We start from the raw sequence: 27,096 nt of genomic DNA on the forward strand, positions 1-27,096 counted from the left end.
GAGTCAAGCCAGACATTTAGAGAACTGAACAGGAATGATGACCATGTGCCAAGAAAACCTTCACCCAGAGATTATATCAGTGGGTTCAGCAGGCCTGTCAATCCAGCTCTGCATTCACTTCAATGAAGAGGAGAGAGAAGGAAAAATGGGGAGAAAGGCTTTGAGCCTCACTCTGTGTGCTGAACCAAGCATGGAGACTTCTGTAGACTCGTGACTGACAGAACAGGGATAGCAGCAGAGATACAAACACACAAGTGTGCTGCCCCACCAATGTGCTCTCCACACTCACTACACAAACCTCTGAGACAAGAAGGACACTCAGGCTCCATGGTCAGTATCTCATGTAACTCCCATTACAGGCAACTGACAGCCTGTTTTAAAGTCAGTAGGGGTTGATCAGGCTCTCGGTTCTTTACTCATCCCTGTGCCAATTGTCAGTGCGTGCTACTAGTCGCAATTATCGATTTTCTGAAGTATGACTTGGTCCATTTAAAAGTGGGCTGTTGCCACCAAACCGTTTCATACGTAGCCACAGAACAACTGCAAGCTGCTAACAGTTTGCAGCCATTCCATGCCCCCTCTGGATTTAAAGCAATGTCTTACCCTCTCTCCAGGTACTGTCTGCTTTAAATGGATTGAACCAAAGCCCAGGGAAATCATTCCTTTTCTTTCAGTGGACTGTGTACCTGGAAAATGACCATTCAATTCCTGCTACACTCTCTTGAGGATCAGGGAATGTTGAGTTTCCACCAGGATGTTCACCTGTTAGAAGCTGCAGGTTTTAAGGGACACGTGTATGTTGCTAGTTAGAGCCTGTTAGAGATGAACACACAAAATAGTCCTGCTGTGAAAATGCTTTGAAAGCCATACAACAGCCACAGGTTGATGTGGCAAACCACGTGAGGCTGACGCATTCTTCCTCCTGAGTCAGTACAGGTGGTACAGTTTTCCTTACTACAGGATAATTGCTTTTTTTTCGGATGTCTAGGTTTACATTGCCCTTTACAGTCCTCACATATGTTCTTGGAGCAAGTGCACCAGGCCAGCTCATCTTTCCAAAGTCAGAGTCTGAGCTAGGAGAGGGTTGACAGTTTCCAATATTTCAAGGCCTGGTTTCCAATAGATTTTAAATTAATTGGCATTGGAAGCATTTCTGAGCCCAGTTTTTATTCCCTACTATATTCTATATGAACCTGCCACCACGTATTATGGAAAAATATGTTATCTCTGCATAGTTCATACTGAACCTAGCTGCCCATTATTACTTCAGCCCATTATTACTTCTCCACCACCATTAATTTAACTAATTTGAGACTCCATTGAGATTTGACGTAGCCCCGAAGGGAGGAACATTTTTCAAGTCTTGGGGCTGGGTTGATACCACTCAGTCCCTGCTTCTCCTCCATTCCAGAGGAAAATGAGATGCATCAGTGCTTTCATAACATGCATTACTTCCGCCTCTGTAACAGCTTAGCAATGGTGGCAAGGTGGAGAAAATAGGTTCTGCCCACTCCCAGCTTCTGCCCCCAAATTCCTTGCCCACCTGTCAAGAGAAGGACAGCCCTGGAGTGGTCTACTGATGGGAGGAGCCCAGGCACATGAGTAAAGGGCTTCCCTTTTTCCCCTCTGCAACACAGACATGAAGCCAGGCTCAAGACTGAGCCCTTGATTAGGCAAAAAGCTACACACTTATATGATACATACAGTTAATATACACAGTGTTATAAACTCACAACATGACATGTATTCAATCTTATTGTAAAACCCCATTCGTGCAATTCTCTGTGAACGGGTGAAACACGGCCGTATTTTTTGCAAAGAGCTTTGCGTGAGGTGAAAACATTTTCATTTCCTTTGGTCTTTCTCATAGAATTTTTCCACCTTTTTCAAATACACAAAATGAGTTTTATTAGAGCATCTTTTTCAGTCTTCAAAAACAGAGGCAGGGAAATCATTTTGCCACGCCCCCCCGACGACCACCTCCCTTCTCTGCCATTCCACCTCCCACCCCTGGAAATTTAACTTTAAGCACTCACATAACTCTTTTGCTGAATCAGTCCCTCCATTCCAATGAATCATGAGATCTTTCTGTAAGAATTAAAATATAGCTTTTGTCTCCTTTTAGCTTTGCTCTGAGTTTCTAAAAACAGCTGGTACAAAAATGTTTCCTTGTCCCACTAACCTGTGGTTATTAAAGATCCCAAAGCACTGTCCATAAGAGGTGAGATGCTAGCCCTATTGTCTGGCTTCTTTCCACTCAAGTAATTACATTCTTCCTCCCTAAAATCCGCCACTTTCCAATTGTCTGTGATATTATTCTTCGCTTACTGACATAAACTATGATGTCGTGTAGGTGTCTGCTTTTTATAACTAGCTTTATTCAATACACAGATACCTGAGTTAGCTGTGCTTTAATAATGACTGATGTGATCACTTTATCTGTCTTACGAGGTTTAATTAGTTAATGTAAATCACTTTGCAATCCTGAGACAAAAACTGCTATATAAGTGTAAATAAACTATTAATTGTTAATTAGTGTTATTGGTAGATAATTATTAATTACTTTTTATTGTCAACATTTCAGGTATTTTAGAATCATAAATTAAATAAAACAGAAATTTAAAACAATGTATAGGAGAATTTTGACAAAATCAAATGAAGGCTTGGACCAGTGATTCACCTAGTTTGAATCAGTGCAGCTACAATGACTTCAGGTTATGCCATCTGAGAATCTGGGTGCTCTATTTTCAATCTAGATGTTGTGATCCATGAGCCAACTTTATTATTCCTGGGTAACTCAGTTTCAGATCCTGGAGTTCCACCAATGGTGATATTTGGATCAACGTGTGGCTCAAGAGAGCAGACTCCCTAACAGAAGTTTTAGGAGGATGCACTCATGCTGTGAATTATTGTCACCTTTCCCCAGGACAAATACATTGCATCATGAAATTGTGAAGAAAGCAGGATGGGGCTGCTTCCATATCCTCTCAGCGCTACTTGTGGTACATGAAACAGCCCAATCCACTTCATGACTATCGCATGAAAATGAAGACAGGTGGCATTTTTTCTGTGGATTCTCCTAGACTGGCAAGGCACCTGTGGCACTCTATAGGACTCAAATTTGAGATGTCCCAAGTTAAGTCTGAGGGTGCCAATAATGGTCTCAGTTCATAATTTCCTGATACCAGAGGGTAGATTAATAGTTATAATCTATATAATAGCTATATAATATCTATAGCTATATAATAGGCTAAATTGTGCTGCAGCTGAACCTGCTTTCCTTTGTAAGAGCTGTGATTGTGAAGCTCAGATCCTCCATTGGGAACAAGAAGAATCACCCAAACTGTGATTTGCTACCTGTTGGTACTTCTGGAATTTGTGAAACTCCAAATTTGTCGCCCTCATCTCAGGTAGTGTCATGAACAATGCATTTAGTGGCAGGCACTAAGCAACCCATGAGTCCCAGCCAAGTGGGTGGCAAGCCACTAATCTGCAGTGGCAGCTGAGTTCTGGGACTGAACTGCAACTTGTAAATACGTGCTATCGAACCTGTTATGACAGGCTGGAGAAAAGTGGCTTTAAGGCCATTAAGTGATTGGGATTCTTTCCACTGACTTAGTGAACATTGGATCAGACTCTTAGGCTATGTGTAAGTTACAAGGATTTGTCAACAGAAGTTTTTGTCAGAAGATATCGTCAGACAAAACTTATGTCAACAGATTGTGGCCAAATTGCCAAGCAGATGAGGAGTGATCTGCTCTGTGCAACAGAGAGTGTACGGACTGCCCAGCCAGTCTCTCAACAAAAAAGCCAACCAGAAGGACAGCAGACAGGTCTGCTGTGTCCCAGAAGCCCTGTCTGTCAACAGAGTGACTCCCCAGAATGTCCAGACCATCTTTCTGTCAAGAGATCTTTGTCAACAGAGGCGTTATTCCTCGTGGGGAGTGGCATACAGCTGTCAACAAAAGTACTGAGTTCTGTCAACTTACTGTCGACACAACACCTTGGGAATCTGGACACTCCCCAGGTTTTGTCAGCAAAATGGCCGTATTGTCAACAAAATCCTTTCGGCATAGCCTTAGGGTGTGTCTACACAGGAAAAACAATGAGAAGTCCTGTGGCACCTTATAGACTGCAGATATTTTAGAGCATAAGGTTTCGGAGTAAAGACCCGCTTCATCAGATGCAATGGCAGGGGGTCTTTGCCCACAAAAGGTTATGGTCCAAAATATCTGTTTGTCTATAAGGTGCCACAGGACTTCTTATTGTTTTTGCGGATACAAACAAGCACAGCTATTCCTCTGATACTACACAGCAAAGTTCTTTCAGAATAATGGACACTGTTCCAAAATCAGTTTGTGAGCATCTACACAGCAAAAATGCTATTTTTGAAATAATTTTGAAATAGCAGATAGCTTATTTAAAAATCGGTAACTCTCATTCTACAAGGTAGAACACCTATTCCAAAATAGAAATAGCTAATTCGGAATAGGGGCTGTGTAGACAGGGTATAGAGGCTATTTCAAAATAAGCTATAGTGCTTCCAGGGGCTCTAATTTGAAATAGGCTCATTTGTGTGTGGATGCTCTATTTCAGAGTAGCTGAGCACCATTTCAATACACATTTTGTTTGTAGACATGCTATTTTGAGATAAACTATTCTGGAATATCTCTTCCCAAATACAACAAGAAGTCTTGTGGCACCTTATAGACTAACAGATATTTTGGAGCATAAGCTTTCATGGGCAAAGACTCACTTCATCAGATGAATCTGATGCATCTGATGAAGTGGGTCTTTGCCCATGAAAGATTATGCTCCAAAATAGTTGTTCGTCTGTAAGGTGCCACAAGACTTCTTGTTGTTCTCGAAGCTACAGGCTAATACGGCTACCCCTCTGATACTTCTTCCCAAATACTTATTCTAAAATAATGCTGCTGTGTAGACATAGCCTTAGACTATGTTGCTGGACCATTGTTGCTATTTCACGATACTAACTTATCCCAAAGTAGTGACTCTAGGTCTAAACACCGTGCTCAAAATAGTTCTGCTATTTCAAGCATGGTATTCCATTTTTGCCACCCCTTGTCATGAGAAAGGTAGCAGGACCCTCGAAATAGACCCATATCTCAAATCTCACTGCCATTTGGACAGCACCAGGTTCGAAATCAGGTACCTCAAAAGAATTTACGCAATTTGCGATTTCCAGCTACGACTACAGTCTGGACATAGCCTTAGAGACTAGGGTGGTATAGTTTAATAAGTGCTGTCTTTCCTATAATTGGCAAACCCAGAGCTTTGACCTCCTGTGATTATTGCCAATTCCCTGCTATTTCTGCAAGAACAGAGGTTCACCTGAAAGCATTCCATTTATGTAACTGTATTTTCAGTGTTACAGACTTCCTCCAGTGTTTTCAGTTTGGAAGCATTGTCTCTCACTTTCTACCCCATAGCACAGAGCACCATTGTTGTGTGCTGTTAAACAGCTGTGGCCATCAGGTGGCTGCAGTTCAGTGAGGAATGAAATAGGCCTTGTATATGCAGATTGTTCGGGGCTTTGAAAGTTGTGTGGGTTGATGAAGGGATGCTGTATAAGTCTTATTCATTATTAATGTTACTTTGAGCCATTGGAAGTTTTCAAGGGCTCCTTTTAATGTGGATACTTAATGCAAGCACGAGGGACCAGCGAAAATATCCTGTGACAATCATACAAAACAGCACAAATGGGACATAGTGACCTTTCTTGACTGTGAAAGAAATGGCTCTACTTTTATATCTCTAGGGTAGGAATACTATGGGCTGTAGGGTTCCAGGCTGCAGCGAAACTCATAGGGCACGTCTGCATTTAAAACACTGTCGCACTTCAATGAAAACGCTGCTATGCTGACGGGAGAGTTTCTGTCATCAGCACAGTTAATCCATGAGAGATGTCTCACATTTATGTCAACGTGAGAAGCCCTCCAGTTGACATAGCGCTGTCTATACTGGACGAGAGGTTCATATACCTGCCTTGCTCAGGGGTGCAGCTTTTTCACTTCCCAGAGTGATGTAGTTACTCCAGTGTCTGTAGAGTGGACTTGGCTTTGTTCACCAAAGCAAGGTGATACTGGGAATAGCTCCAGATGGCTATGTGCAGAATCTGTTAGAGCAAATACCCAGAGTCCAGCTGCTGCCCCTGATATCTAAAGCATACAGAAGTATAGCAACCTTAAGCACAGACCAGGTAGCTATGAAAGGACCAGCAGCTTAGCCATGGTAAAGAGGAAGGGTGGCCCTGAGGGTCAGGCAGTTTGCTCTGGTTGTGGCTGTGTGCGTTCAATTCTTGGCTTTGCTATAGGCTCCTCCTGTGATCTTGACTGACATCCCTTTAGATACAGATTTTCAGAGGCACTGAGGCACCTAGGCTACGTCTACACGTGCACCCAACTTCGAAATAGCTTATTTTGATGTTGCGACATCGAAATAGGCTATTTCGATGAATAACGTCTACACGTCCTCCAGGGCTGGCAACGTCGATGTTCAACTTCGACGTTGCTCAGCCCAACATCGAAATAGGCACAGCGAGGGAACGTCTACACGCCAAAGTAGCACACATCGAAATAAGGGAGCCAGGCACAGCTGCAGACAGGGTCACGGGGCGGACTCAACAGCAAGTCGCTCCCTTAAAGGGCCCCTCCCAGACACACTTTCATTAAACAGTGCAAGATACACAGAGCCAACAACTAGTTGCAGACCCTGTATATGCAGCACGGACCCCCAGCTGCAGCAGCAGCAGCCAGAAGCCCTGGGCTAAGGGCTGCTGCCCACGGTGACCACAGAGCCCCGCAAGGGCTAGAGAGAGAGTATCTCTCAACCCCCCAGCTGATGGCCGCCATGGAGGACCCCGCTATTTCGATGTTGCGGGACGCGGATCGTCTACACGTCCCTACTTCGATGTTGAACGTCGAAGTAGGGCGCTATTCCCATCCCCTCATGGGGTTAGCGACTTCGACGTCTCGCCGCCTAACGTCGATTTCAACTTCGAAATAGCGCCCAACACGTGTAGACGTGACGGGCGCTATTTCGAAGTTACTGCCGCTACTTCGAAGTAGCGTGCACGTGTAGACGCAGCTCTAAATTGTCAAATCAGCATTGAGTAAAGTTAACCTTTTGCAGTGTTTTTGTCAATCTCACTAGGAATCTGTCTGCATCTTTGAAAGTCTGGCTCTAATGATGATTTATTTCCTTATCTCATGAGAGTTTGAGTACAAAGATGACGGGGGTGGAGTCATATCCATAAATAATTTTGCTTCCATATCAGTGTGATCCTTCCGTGGCTCATGCAGTGTAGGAGTAAAATGCAACTGCTGGGGTAAAGTAAGTGGCAAATTCTGATTTGGTAGCATTTCACACCCATGTGGCACTGATTTAAGGGCCAGATCCTCAAAGATGCAGATGTGCCAAACTCCCATTGATTTCTGTGAGAGTTTGATGATTAAATATCTTCCAGGATCTTGGGCCCAATGATTATAGCAGGTGTAAGGCCCTACTGATTTCCGTGCATCACACCTCCTTTCTGACTGCTGGTATTCTCTCCCTCCATCACATCTACCCACTGCCCTTTTCCCTACACTGCTTCTTGCAGGGCTGATCTTAGCATTGAAACTCTATTCTTTGTTCTCACCCACTCATGTATCAGCTTTACAAATCCCCCAGCAATAGATCTGCTGCTGTCAAAAGTTGCCTTTCATTGTCTGGCAATTGTGGGAAAGGCCCGAGGCCATTCAGTCTGCAATAGTGAAGAAATGCAAATGCCGAGGCTGGGCTGGGATGAGTGGAGATGGTGTGGGCTCTGTAATGAAACAGTATCTTGATGGATTCAGAACATTAATAGGACAGATTAAGCAGAAATAACCATGGTAACAAACTGATCACGAAGAACAATAAATCATCTGCTGACAGTGATACAGTTGAGGTCGGCTTTATTTATCTTGGCCTCAAAACCCATATTCTGCAAACAGTACCACAGCAACCTTAAGCAGGGAGCAATTATCTATGAAAGGACCAGCTGCACAGGGTCAGACGTAACTACTTCATCCTAAGCACTCACTGATCTGGTACTAACATGGGGGTGGGTGTTCAGAGAATATGCCATTGAGGGGGAAGGATTCGGAGATTTAGGCCCCTGCTTGTCCCACCCAAAGAACGTTAGATGTTAGTCACATTGGTAGATGCCCCACTGAGTGCAATAGATGAATGGATGGAGACAGCAATAGACATCTCTGTTCAAGCCCAACTGTTGGGCATAAGCATTTGCCAGGTTTCTGTCTAGTCCCTATCTGCATACCTCAGAAATCCACCCTGTAATGGGGGGAGTGTCAGGAGGCCCAGGGCCAGCCTAGCAGAGGGTGCTGGAGAGCAGACTGAGCCGTCAGACAGACCACGAGCGGCAGAAGTGCCCTAAAAGCGGGGCACCACTGGTGAATAAACTCTGGCCCTCACTCCCCACACTGTGCCACCCCTTGTCTCTGAACCTCATTCCCTGCACCATCTCTTTGTCCCCCATTCACTGCTCTCCATCCCTTCCTCCCTTGCTCACAATCAGGGCCAGGCAAAAACAGGGAGGGCATTTTAAAAGTGATGGGGCCATGAGCCCCAGCCCTCCCTGTCCCAGCACCTCTGCTCCAGGCCTGCCACCCTGGTGACTCAGGGTACATCTTCTCTGCAAAAAAAAAAAAAACCCACAGCATTGAGTCTCAGGCCTGGATCACGTGACTCAGACTCACAGGCTTCTCACTCCAGGGCCAAGAACAGCAGCGTTGCTGTCCCCACTCTGGGTGGAGCCTGGGCTCTGACAGCTGGTGTGGGGCTGGAGGGCTCAGAGCCCAGCTCCAGCCCAAGTGGGGATGTCTACGCTACTGCTTTCGGCCCCCTAGCAGGAGCCTGAGGCAGCTGATCCCAACTCTGAAACTCACTGTTGCAGGTGGGGTTTTTTTTGCAGTGTAAATATACACTTTGACTCCTAGTCATTGTCAAGGATTTGATCGGCCCCTCACAGAAGTCAATAGGAGCATTTTGACTGAATTCAGCGAGGAGCCAAGGGGATTCTGCATACTGAGCAAGAAGATGGGGGGTTTTAATGGAGGCTATGGGATTTAGGCACCCAAATCCCATTGGATGTCCACGGGTGATGGCAGATGAACCCTCACAAGTGTCTTTGAAAGTCCCAACCACAGTGAATAGTTCTAGTTCATGGAAGGCTATGCAGACACAGGCCCTCCTCTCTGCATTGTCTAGGAAGGAAACCCTGAGTAACACCCATGAAGGGACTTGCTCACAACCCCCCCCATGCATTCCAGTGTGTGTTGCATGTGCTGGAATCACTGAGTACATGTGGGAAGATGAGTTAGGGTCTTGTGCTGGTGAGTGCTTCATCCCTTGGGAGCGGGGAACCATGCTACACTGTCTGGCATGGCTTGGGGCTTGGGAATGTCAGAGAAGGGTGAAGGCGGATAAAAGGAAACTGGGGTGTGTCTCTCGGCCCAGCCACAGGATACTTGTAACAGCCGTGCTTGTTTGCTGGATATAACTTGCCTAGAAATAGCGGGAAAGAAATTGCTATTCGGTGTGGAATAAATACAGTCCATACTGTGCTGCCCTTAGTCTCCTCCTCTGCTGTGCACAGCAAACGTGGGCAGCTCAGAGGAGCAGGGTTGTGGTTCACCATTTCTGGGTGCAGCCAAGGGCTGGATCAGCTCCCAGCAGAGTTTACAAAACCCCGTAGATGACCCTAAACTATGCTCCAACTGCAGTGGCCCCTCAAGCAGATGTGACTGCCAGTGTTCCCTGTAAGGAGAGACTCGGGTGCCACCCAGCTGAGTAGCAGAGCGCGCACAGCTGCCTACAGCCAGCAGCGTGTGTTTCTATTGGTGGTGGACATTTGCACATGCCTCAAGCACATAACACAATTTATTCTGCACATGAATAGAAAAATTAGAGGCAACCCTGCTGGCTACTCCAGCATTCATTATTACGAGGGCAAATCCCACAGGAACATAGTTTCCTTTCAGATCCAGCAGCACCCGGATTAACGTCCAACTCGAGCCCCAGGATGTTGTGGCTGGATGTTCCATTTTGTCTGCCATTGCTACCTCACCATGCGCCCAAAGCTTTTGGTGATGATGTGATTGCTGGCCACATAGCAGCATTCCTTGGTAACCACGCTGTGTAATTTGTCTTACAACACACATCTCTACCAAGAAATCGGCTAAACTGGATCCAGGATTTAATTAGTCACATGTTGCATAGCTGAGAATGTTGGTTATTTCCAAGTATTTTTACTATTAATAATTATTATTCTTTTTTATCAACTTTTGAATTAGCAGGCCATACACACCTTCATGCCTGGAATTTTCAAAGATGCTTGAGGGAATTAGGCACTCAGCTTCCATGGGGATTAAAATCTCAGCTGATATTAGCAGATGTGGACTTGAATTTTCAAAGGGAGCCAGAACCAGATTTACAAATATATTTGGTGCCTAAAGATGCAACTAGGTGTTTTTGAAAATCCCACTAGATATCCTAGGGCCTAACTCCCTTAGGGCTTATCTACACCCAAAAGCAGTACAGTTTTCATTGTACTGATTTAGCTAAAGCAATACAAACTGAAACTGACCATTGCCAACATTGTCCTGGTTAAAATCAGAGCCTCCCACCTTTGTGTGACCTGCCCCTTGCAGATCCTGCTCTGTTCCCTACTCCATGATACTACAGCCTCCTTTCATCTCGAGAGCGATAACCTATGCTATAAGCCACACAGATGCTGATCCAGCACACCACAAAAAATTGACCAACCAATCTAATGCTAACAACAGACTCAAGAAGAGACTGGACAGAAACCTGTCTTCTCAAACCACACAGCTCCTAATACACTAAGGATGAAATTCAACCCCAGGCAAAGGATCAGCTCAATGTCCAGCCATCCCTTAAAGCCCTGTCTTGAGGAGAGGAGTGGAGCTTAAGTGGGGCCTAGATTTGTTGGTGATTCTCTGCATGAAAGTGAAGTTTGTCCCCAGAGATGTAGGGCTGAAAGCGACCTCAAGAGATCTTCCAGACCAGACTCATGTGCTGAGGCAGAACTATTATCTAGGCTGGGGTGAGCAGTAATTTTTGATGTGGGGGAGACACTCTGAAACTGTGGTAGGTGGTCAGGGGCTACACTTTTCCATGCATGGGGTGTGGGATTTGGGATGGAGGTTGGGTGCAGACAGGAGCTCGTGGTAGGGCATTGGGGTGCAGAGAGGGTATGGGGTCTGAGAAGAAGTTTGGTTGAAGGAAGAGGTTGTGACCTGGAGCAGGGGATTGGCGTGTAGGGTTGAGGAGGGGCCAGGAGTGCAGGAGAGGGCCGTTGCCTGAGGAGGGAGTGTGTGTGTGTGCAGGGAGTGGAAGGGATTTGTGGTGGGGTTGGGAGATGCAGGGGGCTTGGGTGGTGACCTGAGGTAGGGAGTAGGGGACTAAGAAGGGGTGGGGTGCCAGACACAGGCTCTGTCCAGAAGGCACTCACCAGCCAGCAGTCCAGCAGGACCCTGAGCCAGGCTCCCTTTCTGCTGCAGCTCCAGGATGCTCAGAATGGCTGGAGGCTCCATCAACGCGCTGCTCTGAATGCCTCTTGCAGGACAGGAGAGAACTTCACATGCCGCCCCACCCAACCCTAATCATCACAGCTCCTATTAGCCAGTCTGGTCTGGCCAACAGGGCTGTGATGATTGGGCTGGGAGTGGGGCAGCGCATGAAGTCCCCACTGTCCCACCAGGGGTAGGCAGTGCCTAGAGGGAGCCACCAACTATAAAGCTTTTATTAAAGAAATTGGCTGTCAGCATTGCCTTTGGTGTGAGATCTGGTGTAGCCATTGGTGACCGACACTTTGCGGTTGGGAGTTAGGGCTGGTCATAGAACAAATGACATCCCAGACAAGGAGTATCTTTGGCACCCCTTCTCCATTTGCCTTTTGAATGACTAATTTTTTTATCATTTTAGTAGCCCATTTCACAACTTTGATACATAATTTGCAGCTCTGGAGGCTCATTAAATGTGTTTTTTATTTGTAACTACTCTCACCCACTGACTTACTTGACTTAAACCCTTGTACTCCTGGTGGAGCATAGGTCATCTACAAGTCTCCTCCACTTCACTCCATCTCAGGGCAAAGCTTCTAGCTGGCTACAGGAGTACCCCAGTTGTTATTCTTCAGTTTCAGTAGATCTTCTCCATGTAGTCCAAAGTCTTCCTCCTTTGTGTTTTCCTTGCGGGTTCCATTGGCGAGCTTGAAGGACTATGCTGGAGGATGGTTTTCTGGGAGTGTGGCCTTGCCATCCCCACTTCCTTCTCTTGATTTGAACATCAAGTGGTTCTTGTCCTGCTCTGGTCCAAGTCTCCTCATTTATGTCCAAGTTTTGCTATTTGATGCGAAGGAAGTAACTCAGGCAACTGTTTATCTACTTACTCCCTTCAGATCTTAAAATACAAGTATACTTCCACAATTACACAACAAAACAAGGTTCACAACATCAATGCTGGACCCTCACTTCACTGTTGTTTTTCACTGATTGACTGGAGATGCTCCGCCCTTTAAATACCCATGTGGGCTTGGCTGACAACATTCTAGGACAGGGTTCTCAACATTTTTCTTGCTGAGACCCCCCCCACAACATACAGAAAAAAAAGCTCCAGGGCCCAGTGGGAAGGGGACTTGGGGTTCCAGACTGGTGGAGAGAGAATCCTTTGATTTATATTCTGGGGAGACAAAGGCTGGCAGGACTCAGGCCAGCTGTGCACAGGAGGGCCCAAGCAGGGAGCACCACCTCCACCCCCAATTCACCTCTGCAAGCCACCCAGCCTGTCTGGGCTGAGGGGACGCAACCAAAAATATAACTCAAAGGGTAGATCTCAGCTCAGGAAGTGTGAAAACTACTCAACATGCAGGCAGGGGGTCGCTAGGGTCTGGGTACAGGCTCCTAGCTTCAATGGAGGGGAAAGGGGTTGTGCTGGGGCTCCTCCTGGCTTCAGTCTCACACAGCTTCTGGGGCAGGTTTAGCCCCATGGGTGGTATGGGGGCTCTGGGCACAACATTTCAGCCATGGGGCCCTGCAGACCCCTGAAAGGGCTCACAATCCCCCCCACCCCCCCGGTTAGGAATTGCTGTTCTGGGATGTTCAAGGAAAATGTAGTTCACAGACATCTGGAAGGTTCCATGAGATTCTACAGTGGTCCAGAACGTTCTAGGCGGTTAGTGAACAATGAATCCACACATGGAATGCCTGAAGCACGTGGCTTCAACTGTTCTGTTTTCCCTTTTGTCGCTAACAACAAAACCAGGCTCTTAAGCCTGTGCCCCGCAAGTCCAGCACCCCCCACAGGCAGTCGCTTGGTTCACCTGCTCCTAAATCCAGCCCCGTTCAGAGTAACTTAATGTGAGGTGATCTGGGATGTCATTAAGCTTTTATCTCAAAGTCCAGTTTGTTTGGGAGGTAAAATAAGCTGGAGAGCTGAAGGGGGACTCTCAGTGACTCACTGATACAGCTAATGTTGTGCCCAAGGAATGGATGTGTGTTACTGGCTGGCGAAACTTAATTACAGACTACACAGCCAGTTAGGGGTGTTTGCCTGTTTTCTGGCAGTCAGACCTGACATTGGCACGGTTAGTTGTGAGCTACTCAAGACAGCGTGACAACACCTGGATGGTTAGGACATTTTCCTAAAGTCTAACCTCCTAAAGAACGCAAAGGCAGCACCATAGCTCACCATCTTCTGCACAGCCAAGCTGAACTGACTAACGAGGATGTGCTACAGCTCTGGGTGGTGGTGGGTTCTTTCTGCCTGTTGCCTGAGAGTAAAGCTCCCTTCCAGCAGTTCTTGCATCTGAGAGGCCAGGAGAAATGCCTTTTGAGGAGCTGATATGAAAGCCTCTCTCTGCCTCCAGGAGCACCATCCCTGCTGCTCTCTACCTGCATTGTTTGTTCTTCCTGATAGAAAATACAATCAAGTAAATTTGCACTGGAGAGCACAGAGCATGAAAGAGAAATTTTCTTCTCAGTATCTTCCCTGGACAGAGCCTCACAGGCATTAACTGCCTGCCTCAGCCAGCCCAGCTAGGGAGGAGGATCAACGTTTTGCTGTTAGGATACATGGGGATTACAGGATGCCCAGCATGGTTCTGCACAGAGCTGGAAAATCAGTGCATTTGTTGGTATACCAACAGATTCTTTCCCCAGCTGTGTGGGAGCCCAGCACCTGCTGTAGTTACCAGCTCTGTGATTATAGAGGTTGGTGGCTGCTAACCTTTAGCTCCCTGTCTGAACCCACAGACCTGGGCTTCCTTGCAGAGGAATGAACCACCTGAGGCTTAGGTGATGCATGGGGATGCACAGGGGGCCACAGGCATCCCCTACCATTGCCCCCCCCCACACTCAACATCAGCGCAGCACTCCTTAGGTGATTGCAGGGGCCTCCCCCAGAGTAATGCAGCAGGAGAGTAGTGCAAGCTTCCTAGCTCCCACTACTCTTGGGCTGTGCCACTCTAGGGGAGCCGGGACTGCCCTGCACACCCTGGAAGCAGCAAGCAGGAACAGAGCAGGTGCAGAGCGGTGGGGGCAGAGCAGGGTAGCATGGGCAGAGCAGGGAGGGACATTGGTGGGGGGTTGGGGCATGGGAGGTGTAGAGATGTGGAAGTGGCGGGACAGGGCATGTGACCAATTCCCCCACCTACCTGCAATACCTGCACTAGTTGCCACTGACCTGAAAAGATGGGGGACCAAATTCTATCAGACTTTCCTCTTGCAGAGGGGAACAGAACTTGGGTTCCCTCTATTTTTTTCCATCCATGGATGGAATAATTTTTGTTATGTGCACCAAGGCATGTCTGTGAGTGCACCATCAATAGAAACACATGCTGCCCACTATGGGTGGGCTGTTGGCACTCTGCTCATCAACTGGGTGGCGCCTGAATCTCTCCTGGGCAGCCACCGAAGCGCTCAGCTTACAGAGATCACTGGACAGGACTGTCCCTGCCCTTAGATCCTGAGAGGCATGGAGTGCAGCAGGGAAAGGACACATCCACACAGAAGATGCATGTCCTCCTGAGTTTCCTGCTGCCAGGAAACATAGCATACCTGGGTCCATGTTACTCTGAGTCCTCCCTCTTCTGAACCCTTCCGCCCCCCTAGATCTGGAGGGGAATGCTCACAAGACACTCAGCTACTGTTTGTTTGTGCCACTTCTCCCTGTGAGATGGAGGGGGGACAACATAGCAGAGAAGGGCCAGTCCTGTTCCACAACACCTGCTGGCCAACCTCTTGAAGATCTGGCAAAGGAACTTCTGGAGAGTTATGGCCATGCCTTGGAACTGGCTCTTCCAAGGAAAGTCTTATGAGCCAAATGCACCAGTGGTACAAGTGATTCCAACACCACTGCCAGCGATGGAATTACACCCGGGCTGGAGCTACCCTGACACCTCCAGCTCTCGGCTGTGACCAAGTTGAGTTTGCCAGAGTCCTAGGAAGGCAAAGGTAGCGGTGCACTTACCTTTGTGCCTCTTGTGTTCTGCAAACAGCTGTACTGCAGAAGTCCCCTGCCCCTGGACGCCCCAACTTACACTGTGCAGCAATGGGTCCCAATGGAGTTGTCCTACCTCCCTGATAAGCCAGAGTTCAATTCACTCCAACCATATCTCCTACTTCCTCTTAGCCACTCCCTCTTCCAGCACTGCACTGGGGAAGGAGATGCCTTGCCCCCAAGACAGGGGTAATTCTTTGTCCCACCAAAATGGCAAAAGAGTCTGCAGTATGTTGCAGAATATGGCCCTCTCTCTCTTTGACAGACCTAGATGAGAACGTCAAATGTGATCTTGCAGCCAGCTTAAAAGAGAAATGTGTCTGATAGCATCAGCTACCCCCAGAATTGCACAGGCACTATAACAAATTGCGAAGAATTAAACAAAGCAAAGCAAGTGCCCAGGTTAAGTTCTAAAGAGCTAGAAATTTGCCTTTTTTCCTGGTTCACCCTGTTAAGTTCACAGCATATTAGCTCTGCCAGATGAATTGGCAGCTTAGATTGGTGTTTAAACATTTACACTCTGAAGTAAGACACAAATTTAATTTAAACAAGACAAAGCCAGTCTTTCTGAATGCATCGCACCGTCACAAAAAGCACATGAAGGAAGAAGAACAGATTAAATGTCATCTAGATATCTTTCTGCCTCCAGGACCAGATAGGAATTTTCCTTTTGCATTTTTCTCAAGAATTTTATTGCTGAGTAATTAACCTAAAGTAAGAAATTTTCCTAGATGGTGCTCCAAAGACTGTTCAGTTGATTGTAGAACACAGCTACCCAGGTAAATGAGTGAAGAGTTCCTGTTTGCATTTTGCACAGGTGTAAACAATTCCATACAGTGCAAAGCAGTAAGGAATCAGGCCCAAAGAGTTATTGATCTTATGGAATATAGAGAGGGAGGTTAAATAAAAACAAAGTACTCTTGCTGGAAAGTTGGCACATAACAGAATACATAACAGTAGTACGCAAGAACCCCAAACCAGGCTGCTCCCTAAGCAGTAAAGCACAACTTCCACCTCTTTGCTCTCAACTGGCTCTTTGCAGACTGGCTCAGTTCACACATTTCCCTGCAAAAACCCTCTAGCTTGCAAACAGTTCCAGGAAATGAATCCACTCCAAAAAAGTGATAATGTGCAGTTCCAGAACAATTCTCAAAACAACAAAAAATGAGGTGAATTGACCAGGGTCACATGCTGAGTCAGTGGCAGGAGTCAGAAATCAAACACAGAAGACTTGATTTCAAATATTCTGCCCTACCTACACAGCACCTATGTCTATCAGCATAAAGCTCTCTAAAAGGAGCTTTTCCCCCTACAGAGCCAGAGCAACCTAATCTATAATAATAATTTTAAAAATCCCCTCTGGTTTACACTGGTTCTAGTTAGTTAGTGTATTTCTATATTTGTTTAAACTCTTTGCATAGAGAAACCCAGGAGATACAGATTTCACTTTTCTTAAGGTCCAAAAAGCTTGTGAGCTATACAGGCTTACAACAGTACACTTCAGTCTGGGGGCCAATTCCTCAGCTGATGGAGATATATTAATCTAAAGCAACTGAAGATGTATTTACACTCCCTGCTTCAGGGATATCTGTGTGCCAATATAATACAGGCAGGCACATTGCTCTCCCACCTCCCGGAGCTACATGCAGAAAACACAAATGCCAGAGTAAACACCAAATGACACAGAACAATAGAATAACGGTGATCAGGAATAATTAGGGGCAGCAGCTGTACCCATTTTGGAGTCCTAACACATGCTAGGGTTCTGAAAAGAGCAGGAAGCATGAGCCATGACTGCTGCTCCAATAGTGTTCTTTGAGCAAATGAAGAGTCCAGTGATCTTCTTGGAACGTGCCACAGAAATTCCCATTGTTTTTGCAGATACAGACTAACATGTCTGCCCCCAATACTCTGGTGAATGTTCGGGACAGAGTAGATGGTTTTACTGCTGTGGTTCCCTAACTGCGGTGGGGCCATAGATGAAATGCACATCCCCATCCTGGCACCAGAGTAAATCCTGGAGTCAGAGTACATAAACTGCAAGGGGTGCTGCAGGCATTGGTAGATCACAAAAGTCATTGCACCAACATCAATGTGAGGTGATCAGGAAAGTGCATGACACGCTTATCTTTAGAAATTCTGGTCTGTTTAGAAAACTCCGGAGTGGTACTTTCTTCCACTGTTGGGGATGTGGAAATACCCATAGTGATTCTTGGTGACCTGCTTACCTCTTGCTCCCTTGGCTAATGAAGCCATACACAGTCACCCTGGACTGCAGTAAGGAGCTCTTCAAGTACAGGATGAGCAGAATGGTGGTAGAATGTGCCATTTAACAGCCAGGATCAGGTGCCTTCTGAAGTCATTTAGACCTCAGTGAAAACAACATTCCCCTTGTAGGGGCTTGTTGTATTCTTCATAGTATTTGTGAGGCAAAGGGAGAAATTTTCATACCAGTGTGGAAGGCAGATGCAGATCTCCTGGCCAGCAATTATGAGCAGCCGGACACAGGGGCAGTCAGAAGAGCACAGAGACGTGCAGTACAAGTCATGGATGCCTTGAAAACCAGATTTATGAATGATCGAGCAGGTACCTGAATCTGCTGCTGTTAAGTAGCACCCCTCCCACCCATGACATGTGTTGCCCTTTATGAAACCACCTCCAACCACAATCCATCTCACACTACCACACTCAAGTCCAAAGCAGGCCCCAAAGCATGTTAACCAATAAATGAAAATTTCTTTTTCTGCCCTATGTAATTTTTATTCAAGGGACCCTAATGGTAGAGGGGTGGGTATTGGGAAAGCAAGAGGATCATGATCTCACTTGTGATGGAACGTAAGCTTTCTGCTCTGTGATGGTTCTGTAGGAGTGGACTGCATGGATGTCCATGACCTCTCCCTCTTGTTCTAGGGCCCCAATGAGAGAAGGGCATGGAATATGGAGAGGGAGGTCTGAAACTGTGCATGGTTATCGGGGGGAGTTAACAGTATTGCCTTCAACTATGGACTGCAGGAGCTCTGTCTACCTTGTGATTAGGGACAGCACTTAGTCACGATTTTCAAGCATTCTGTCACTCTATTGTTTCATGTGCTGTCTCCCCAGGGTGGCTTGCACACATTCATCATGAGTCTCTTCTACGTGCTCAGCCATGAGCTTCTCTCTTGTCCTTTTCCTCAGCTGTATCTATGAAAGTCTCACTTCAGCCAGGAGCGGCCCACCATTCCTGACACTCCTACTTTCACGGACAGGGCTTATAAGACATTCACATTCAAATATTATGTAGATCATTATTGGGAACACTTTTTATCTTTAGTCAGAAAAATGCACATAGGGACAGAATGATTGGATGCCTGTTTCACTGTAACTACATGTGTCCTCAACAAGGGTACGCTTGGAATCTTAAGGCTGAGAATGAATCAATCTCCCCAGAAGGTTTCAAGATCTTCTACAGCTGGTGTTTACTTTGCAGACATGGTAAGGTAAAGAGGGCTGGCAGATACTGCATGCCATCCACTAACTGCTCTGCATGACTCTCCAGAGCATGGGCAGGAGAGCAATAGGAGAACCAAGAGAAGCAAAACCTGCCCTTGATTTAAAAGACACAAGCTCCAGACCCCTGTGGAGCATGCCACTAAGCATTGGGCAGGGTCTGGATCACCCACCAGCATGGGGATAGGGAGGTTGTAGGGGTGCCACTTGAAATCCTTTAGCCTACACCATGATTTAAAAGCCACAGGCATACTGCAGGAATATTTCACAGTGCTGGGTTCTTGGGAAAAAGTTATTTTAAAACATTACAGGCATGTGTGTGAGCCGGGGCAGGGTCCAGATTGCCCGCCAGCCCTGGGGATGGGGAGGTGTGCCACGCAAAACTTTTTCACCCACACCATGATTTAAAAGCCGTAGGCGTGATGCAGGACTTTTTCTGTGGTGCCGTGATTCCAGATTACTTACTGGGCATCTTATCATGGAAGCAGGAATAAGTCAGGTCTCCCCAAAAACCTCAAGAGGAAAATCAAAAAGTTCCTGTCTGAGACCTTTAGTGACATGTCCAAACAGGATTAGCACTCCTTTCCCAGGAATACTAACAAGCTGTTCAAGGGGAACTGGGCATAGGCTCACCCCACCATGCTAGCACCATACTATTATCAGAAAAAAAAATGCATACTTGCCAGAAGTGACCTCTCCAGCATCATGGTTTGACTCCAAAACCTCCTGGGATGAGGGGACCAACTCTAAAGTTAACAAATGGTCCTGGCTGTTTGCACGATGAGCTTCTCTGCTGGACTGGAGACCACTGTCATCCACCTCTTCCTCCTCCATCACCTCAGACCCCACTTACCCTTCTTGCTGATGCCAGATGTCTGCAAAACAGAATTTATGGAGGAATCAAGGCAGTTTTGGGGTGAATTGGTTGGGTGTCTCCCCAGAATAACATACAGCTGGTCATAAAAGCAACATACAAAAAAATAACAACAACAAAGAGTAAAAGATGATGACTTCTTGTATGAGCATTGCTCCTTTATCCCTCAGGATCACCTAAAATGCAATACATTCTTACAGAGCATGCCATGGATAAGATTTGAGTTTTGCACCTAAATCATGGATTCAACTTCTCTGTTGTGTACAACACAGGGATCATTTCACCCACCATTCAAATGCTTCCAACCCCACCTCTGCCTAGCTCCATGCCTATTCCATGCAGGAGATTATCAGCTCACACACTGTAATTCTGATTTACATTAGGCTCCTGCGTTAGGTCAAAAAAACAAAAACATCTAGATTGTGTCAGATAAGGCTAAACAGATCTCTGCTTTCTCTTTTAAACTAAATATGAGTCAGCAGTGTGATGCTGTTGCAAAAAAAGCAAACATGATTCTGGGATGTTTTAACAGGTGTGTTGTGAGCCAGATACGAGAAGTCATTCTTGCGCTCTGCTCTGCGCTGGTTAGGCCTCGGCTGGAGTATTGTGTCCAGTTCTGAGCACTGCGTTCCAAGAAAGATCTGGAGAAATTGGAAAGGGTCCAGAAAAGAGCAACAAGAATGATCAAAGGTCTAGAGAATGTGACCTATGAAGAAAGGCTGAAAGAATTGGGCTTGTTTAGTTTGGAAAAAAGAAAATTAAGGGGGGACATGATAGCAGTTTTCAGGTATCTAAAAGGGTCTCCTAAGAAGGAGGAAACTTGTTCTTCTTGGCCTCTGAGGATAGAACAAGAAGCAATGGGCTGAAGCTGCAGCAAGGGAGGTTTAGGTTGGACATTAGGAAAAAGTTCCTAACTGTCAGGGTGGTCAAACACTGGAATAAATTGCTTAGGGAGGTTGTGGAATCTCCATCTCTGGAGATATTTAAGAACAGGTTAGATAAATGTCTATCAGGGGTGGTTTAGACAGTTCTTGGTCCTGCCATGAGGGCAGGGAACTGGACTCGATGACCTCTCAAGGTCCCTTCCAGTCCTAGTGTTCTATGATTCTACGATTCTCTGGGTGCAATTGTCTGGTTGCAGGAACATTTGAAGACAGTAGGAGCTGATGCGTATTAGATGGTTTCAGAGTCAACTCTGCAATGCCAAGAAATCCTAAAGGAGTGAAAACTGTGGTCTGTAACAGATTGTTTACTCCACTCCACTCATCCCTGCTGTCAGCTCCCATTATCCAAGCTGGCTTTGGAAGTAGAAGAAGCATGGACCATGTCTGCTGTCCTCATTTAGTGCAACAGGCTAGTGGCTATTAAGAAAGTGCCATGAATTCTGGAGCCTTAGTATAGACAACGCTGAAGCTCAAGATATGTTTATTCCAGGGTAAATGAGACATTTTAATTCACCTACTGAAATGTCTCAGGCATTCCTGTGTTTGCTTCCTGCTGAGGCATGTCCAGATTGGGGTGACAGAAGGTACAGATGGAAAAGATTTCCCTGGGGATCTTTGGGCAGCCTCTGGATACATTTTGTTTTTAAAAGCAAAGTCAGTGCTGGTGAAAGAGATTAGATAGACAGTGCTAGGCACAGATCTTTTTATGTAGCTGCAGTGTACCTGTCAAGATACAGTAGACAGGACATTGGACTGAGAGAGGGTTCTATTCCCAGCTAGGCTATTCATCAGCTAACTCACCTTAGACGAGTGGCTTTCTTTGCCTCAGTTTACTCTCCCCTATATTGATAACAAGTCATCTCTTTGGAGTAGGGCCTCTTTCCCTAGGGGTGCATCAGCACCACAAATGACAGTGGGATTGCAGCTCAGGTAGGCACATGCATGCTAGCTATAATCTAGCTAGCACAGATGACAACAGCAATGAAGATGCAGTGGCACAGGCCAGTCAGCCCATACGAGCCCACTGGGGACTATGGGTACATACTCAAGTGGCTGGCCAGCACCAGGGTCTATGATGCTGTCTTCACAGCTACTGTTTTCTGATGAAAAATAGAGAAATATGCCTACCCATCCCCCAACCAGACCTTCATCAGAGGGTAGTCATACCCTCTGTTCCTACACAGCATCCAGCAACTGGGAACTTGCACTGAACTGAATGGGTCATTAGACGCTAGCAACCAACTTTTGTGACCTTTCAGTGGCTGATGGGAGACCTCTGAGAAACCTGTGGACACAGAATCATAGGACTGGAAGGGAACTCGAGACATCATTTAGCCCAGCCCCCTGCACTTATGGCAGGATCAAGGACCATCTAGACCATCCCTGGCAGGTGTTTATCTAATCAGATCTTTAAAAACTCCAAAGATGGAGATTCTTCACCCTCCCTAGGCAATTTATTCCAGTGCTTAACCACCCTGACAGTTAAGGAAGTTTTTCCTAATATCCAACCTAAATCTCCTGTGATGCAATTTAAGCCCATTGCTCCTTGTCCTACCCTCAGATGTTAAGGAGAATAACTTTGCTCCTTCCTCTTTGTAACAACCTTTTATGTACGTAAAAACTATTATCATGTCCACTTCACTCTTCTCTTCTCCAGACTAAATAAACTCATTTCTTTCAATCTTCCCCCATAGGTCATCCTTTCTAGTCCGTTACTCATTTTTGTTTCTGGACTTTTTCCAGTTTGTCCACGTCTTCCCCTGAAATGTGGCGCCCTGGACACATTACTCTGGTGGAGGCCTAATCATTAGTTGGTAGGGACCAATGATCCATTCAGTTCATTGAAAGACTGCAGCCCCTCCCCAGTTCCCTGAGTCATCCAGATTAATACCTACGGGAAGTACTTTGCTGGAGACACATGGCACAACCTGGCACTCAGTTCCCCTATGCAATATGTGTGAACCAGTGAGAAGCATCATCATGAGCTCCTTTGCCCTGCCCCCATTCACACCCTTAGTGACACTGTCCTACATAACATACTTCCCATCCCATCCCAGAGCAGCACAGCAGAATGACGGTCTCCACGAGGGCAGAGCACAGCTGAAGCAAGCGGCAGTGTTCAGGCGTGAAAGCGACAGGTCAAGGGAAGGAAGGGCAGGCACAGGGTCAGCTCCTCTATGTAAAACAAGTGTTGGCAGGGGCCCAATGCCTTGCAGTGCTGTCTGCATCCTGTGTTGATTGGGATCAGCTCCTATCCTCAGTCTTTTCAGCAGCAGGGATGTTACCATGTTTGTAAATGAGCCCCAGGGCCAGGCCAACATTTCACCTTGACCTGTTACTTATTAATTGCATCCTTCCCACTGCAGCGGTGCAGGCAGATATTATTATATCCTTTCTTTTCAGACAAAAATTGTTTCTACCTCATTTTATGATCCCTTGCGGGAAGCCCCATGGAGCTGCCCTGCTCATATTGCTGAGCGCTCGTCCCCACATGCAGGGCACAGTAGGCGCTCGGTGCAATCGGCGCTCATGTCCGGGCCATGCTCAAGTGACCCCAAGGGCAGTCAGAGTGGCTCATGTCGCTGGCTCATTTACATTGCTTCTGTTGCCATTATATCCACCCTGGAAACAGGTTGGGGGTGCTGACATAATGGTTTTCAATCTGTGATCGGGCAATATGCTGTGCATCAAAGGCTGATGGAGCTTCTGCGAGAAGAACTGGATAGACCTGGTATGTATGGAGAAGCCTGAGGCTTGGGCAATTGGGCAATTAGTGCTCAGCGTTTAGTATGTGCCAAGGATACACCCAGAGAAAGTTTTGGCTCCTGCAGACTGTAACGTTTGTATCTTCTCTCCCACAATCAGCCAAGGGGATCAGCACAGCCAGAGTTGTTTGCCTGGTTAGTTACATGTCTAACCTTGGGACCCTGCAATGTGTCTTGTTGGAGTAGGCCGTTTAGGCACTAAAAGACGGCTGATTTGCAGCATGGAATTAAATCCCAGCAACTGATGAATTCAAATTCCAGCTCCTGACTTGCTGGGAGGCCTTGAGTAACGTACTTCAAGTCACCTGATGCCTTAGCTTTCCCACCTCCAAAGGAGTGCTGTGTATTTATTAACTGCTCCTAAGGATGGTGAGACGGGCTTGCTGTTTCTGCAGCACTGTGCTAGTTTAAAGCGCTAAGGCCTAGCTGTCTGAATACCAGCACTCCCTCAAGGAATACATGGTAGGGCACAAGAGATTCACTGAACAATAGTCACAGAGGTAGTCCTGTTAGTCTGTATCTTCGAGAACAACAAGCAGTCCTGTGGCACCTTATAGGCTAACAGATATTTTGGAGCATAAGCTTTCGTGGGCAAAGACCCGCTTCATCAGATGCACGCAGAAGGTGCCACAGGACTTCTTGTTGTTTTCAAGTGAACAATAGTGACAGCTAGCCACTACATCACACCTTTCCATCCATACCTTTCAAGGTGCATTATGAAGGAACACAAGTATCCCATTTTGCAAAAGGGAAAACTGAGGCAAAGAGCCTGGGCGTGATTGTTCAAGGTCATCCATCAAAGATGCAAATAAGCTGGGAGTAGAACTCAAATTTCCTTACTCCCAGCCCACTCCTACTGCCAGAGTAATGCTGTCCTCACTATTACAATAACCACAATTGGAAACGTACTGAAGATCAAGGGGTGTCTATCATGTTTGATCTGATAGATGTGGGTGATTTTAAGTGGTTAAGACAAATGTATGTCTAGGCTTTTGGATAGCTTGAATGAAGACTTTAATCTTCATATTCTTAGAGATATTTAACATTCACAGTAAATTCATTGTGTTCGGGGCTCAATGTGTCTTGTGCATACTTGTTATAAGCAGGAGTTTGTGGTGAGCAGTGAAGCCAGCTCTTAGTAAAAGAGGGTCACAGCACTGTTTTGGATAATCTAATCCTTATGGGTTATTTTATCCTCACTTCCAAAAGGCCATGACCGAATGGCATCCAGTATAAACAGCTGCATTTCAGACGGGCATGACTCCATGCAGGTTTCTGGTTCCTTTTTTAAAAAATTTCTTCTTCTGCTTTAGTAGCCAAGATCTGCATTCAACAACCACTACAACAGATGCGATCAAACAGTGAAGTGGGTCTGTCCCACAAAAGCTCATCACCGAATAAATCATTTTATTAGTCTTTAAAGGGCTACATTTCTGCTGCTTTGTTTTTTTGGGAGGCTGCAGTAAGAATTAAATGCCTGCATTTACCATGCATAAGCTCTAGAGGGTGCACTGCGAAAGAGCAGTAACGGAGAGGAAGCCGTGCTTGTCTATACACTATCAAAACAAAAAGCAGTCAAGTAGCACTTTAAAGACCAGAAAGAGCAGTTACCTTGTGTAGTAACTAGTTCTTTGAGATGCACGTCCCTTGGGTACTCCAGCTCAGGTGACCCCAGAGCAGTATCCCATAAAAGAGGCAGGGAGATTCAGAGCTGAGTCCATTAGAGGAAACACCAGTATCACCAACTGCCGTATCAGATCTGGAGGCACCAATAAAGGTGTGGAGTCTGGGGAAAGGGTGTACCAAAGAACATACTGCAGCTCTGTAGAGCTCAGAAACTGGGACATTTTTAAGCAGATCCATGTAGATGGTAGCTTCACCGAGTGAGCTTGCCCAGTGTTTTGAAACCCTTTTTTTATGACGCACACCCTTTTTTTAAAAAAAAATTGCAAGTACCCCCAGTACCTACAATTTTCAGACACAGAAAATTTAGATGAACATAAAATAAGTCCAATTTTTTATTAATAACAAAGGTTGAGAAACACTGAGTTAAAGTACCCTCTGGAGGAGCCCTGAGTTCCCCCAGGGGTACATGTAACACAGGTTGGGAACCGCTGAGCTAGCACATTAGCAGCACAGTGACGTTGGCAGGGCTCTAACCAGGTATAATACCCCCAGAAATCTATTTAGATTTCAGTAGCCTCTGGGTGGAAATGGCAGAACCTTTGGAACTGGCTGGAAAGGAACTGAACAGTTGAGGGGACTTATGAATTGGTTTAAGTCTCTCTGGAGAGGTAGATAATACCCTGCTGACATCAAGAGAATGGAGAACAGTCTCCTGGTTGGAGTTGTGTGGCTTTGGGAAAGAAAACTGGTAGGTAGATGACTGAGTCAGATGAAGCTCCGAAGACACTTTAGGAAAGAGCCTGGGATGTTGTAATCCTTATAGGCTATTGTGAAAGGAGGGACCCCCATTAAGGCCCCAGTCTTTCCAACTCTGTAGGCTTCTGCTAGGAAGGCTGTTTTGATAGGCAAAGCCAAGAAGGAGCAGGTCACCATCAGTTCAAAGAGAGACTTTTAAGAACCAGATTAAATCCTAAAGTGGGTAGGGACTGTGGAGAGAGATGTCCCAGGCCTTTCACGAGCCTTGCCGCTACAGAGAGTGCAAAGAGGGAAAACCCTCAGCAGTGATGTAAAAAGCAATAGGGCCTCTGGATGAACCTTGGGGGAGCTCTGTGGCAACCTAGTTTTTTTTCAGATGTAACAGGTATTCTGTCTGCATGGGTACCAGTTCTCTGGTTCCTAAATGAGGAAGGGGCTTTATTTACTGTTTAAGCACAGGCTGGTGAAAGGTCCCAAAGAGAAACAGGGAGGAGGAATAAGGAGGGAGGGAAGTGAAATGGATGGCTTGATGAGGTCACCTCCATCATCCACTTCTCTGAGGTAATATGCTCCCTGGCCAGCCAAACATGGCATACCTGGTCTCCAAATGGGGGGAGGGAGCAAAATGCTGAGGCTGGCAAGGTACCAAGGAGCAGCTGTTGGAATCCTCACCCTTCTTCTTCGAGTGTCCCCGTGGGTGCTCCACAATAGGTGTCAGGCTTGCCCGGCGCCGCAGATCGGATCTTCCAAGCAGTTTCTGCCGGACCGCGCATGCGCCGGCGCGCGCCGCTCCCTTGCGCGCTCCTGGCCATGTGCGCGATCCGGTCCCCGCCAGTTCCTCTCAACCGCCGTCAGCTGCAGACGGAATCCAACTAGGCTAAGGCCAAGTAGCGTATTCAATGACTTAACTGTTTCTTTTAAAGTTTCTTTCAAGTACTTAGGCTACTGCAAGTTAGCCGGTTGTTATTTTTACACAAAAAAAACAAAAAAAAAAAAACAAAAGCAAACTACAAGCGGGACAGCTTCACCAGTCCCAGTAACAAGCGCCGGAGGCCAG

The sequence above is a fragment of the Carettochelys insculpta genome, chromosome 21 (assembly GCF_033958435.1).
Source record: "Carettochelys insculpta isolate YL-2023 chromosome 21, ASM3395843v1, whole genome shotgun sequence".
In the NCBI taxonomy this organism is placed as follows: domain Eukaryota; kingdom Metazoa; phylum Chordata; order Testudines; family Carettochelyidae; genus Carettochelys; species Carettochelys insculpta.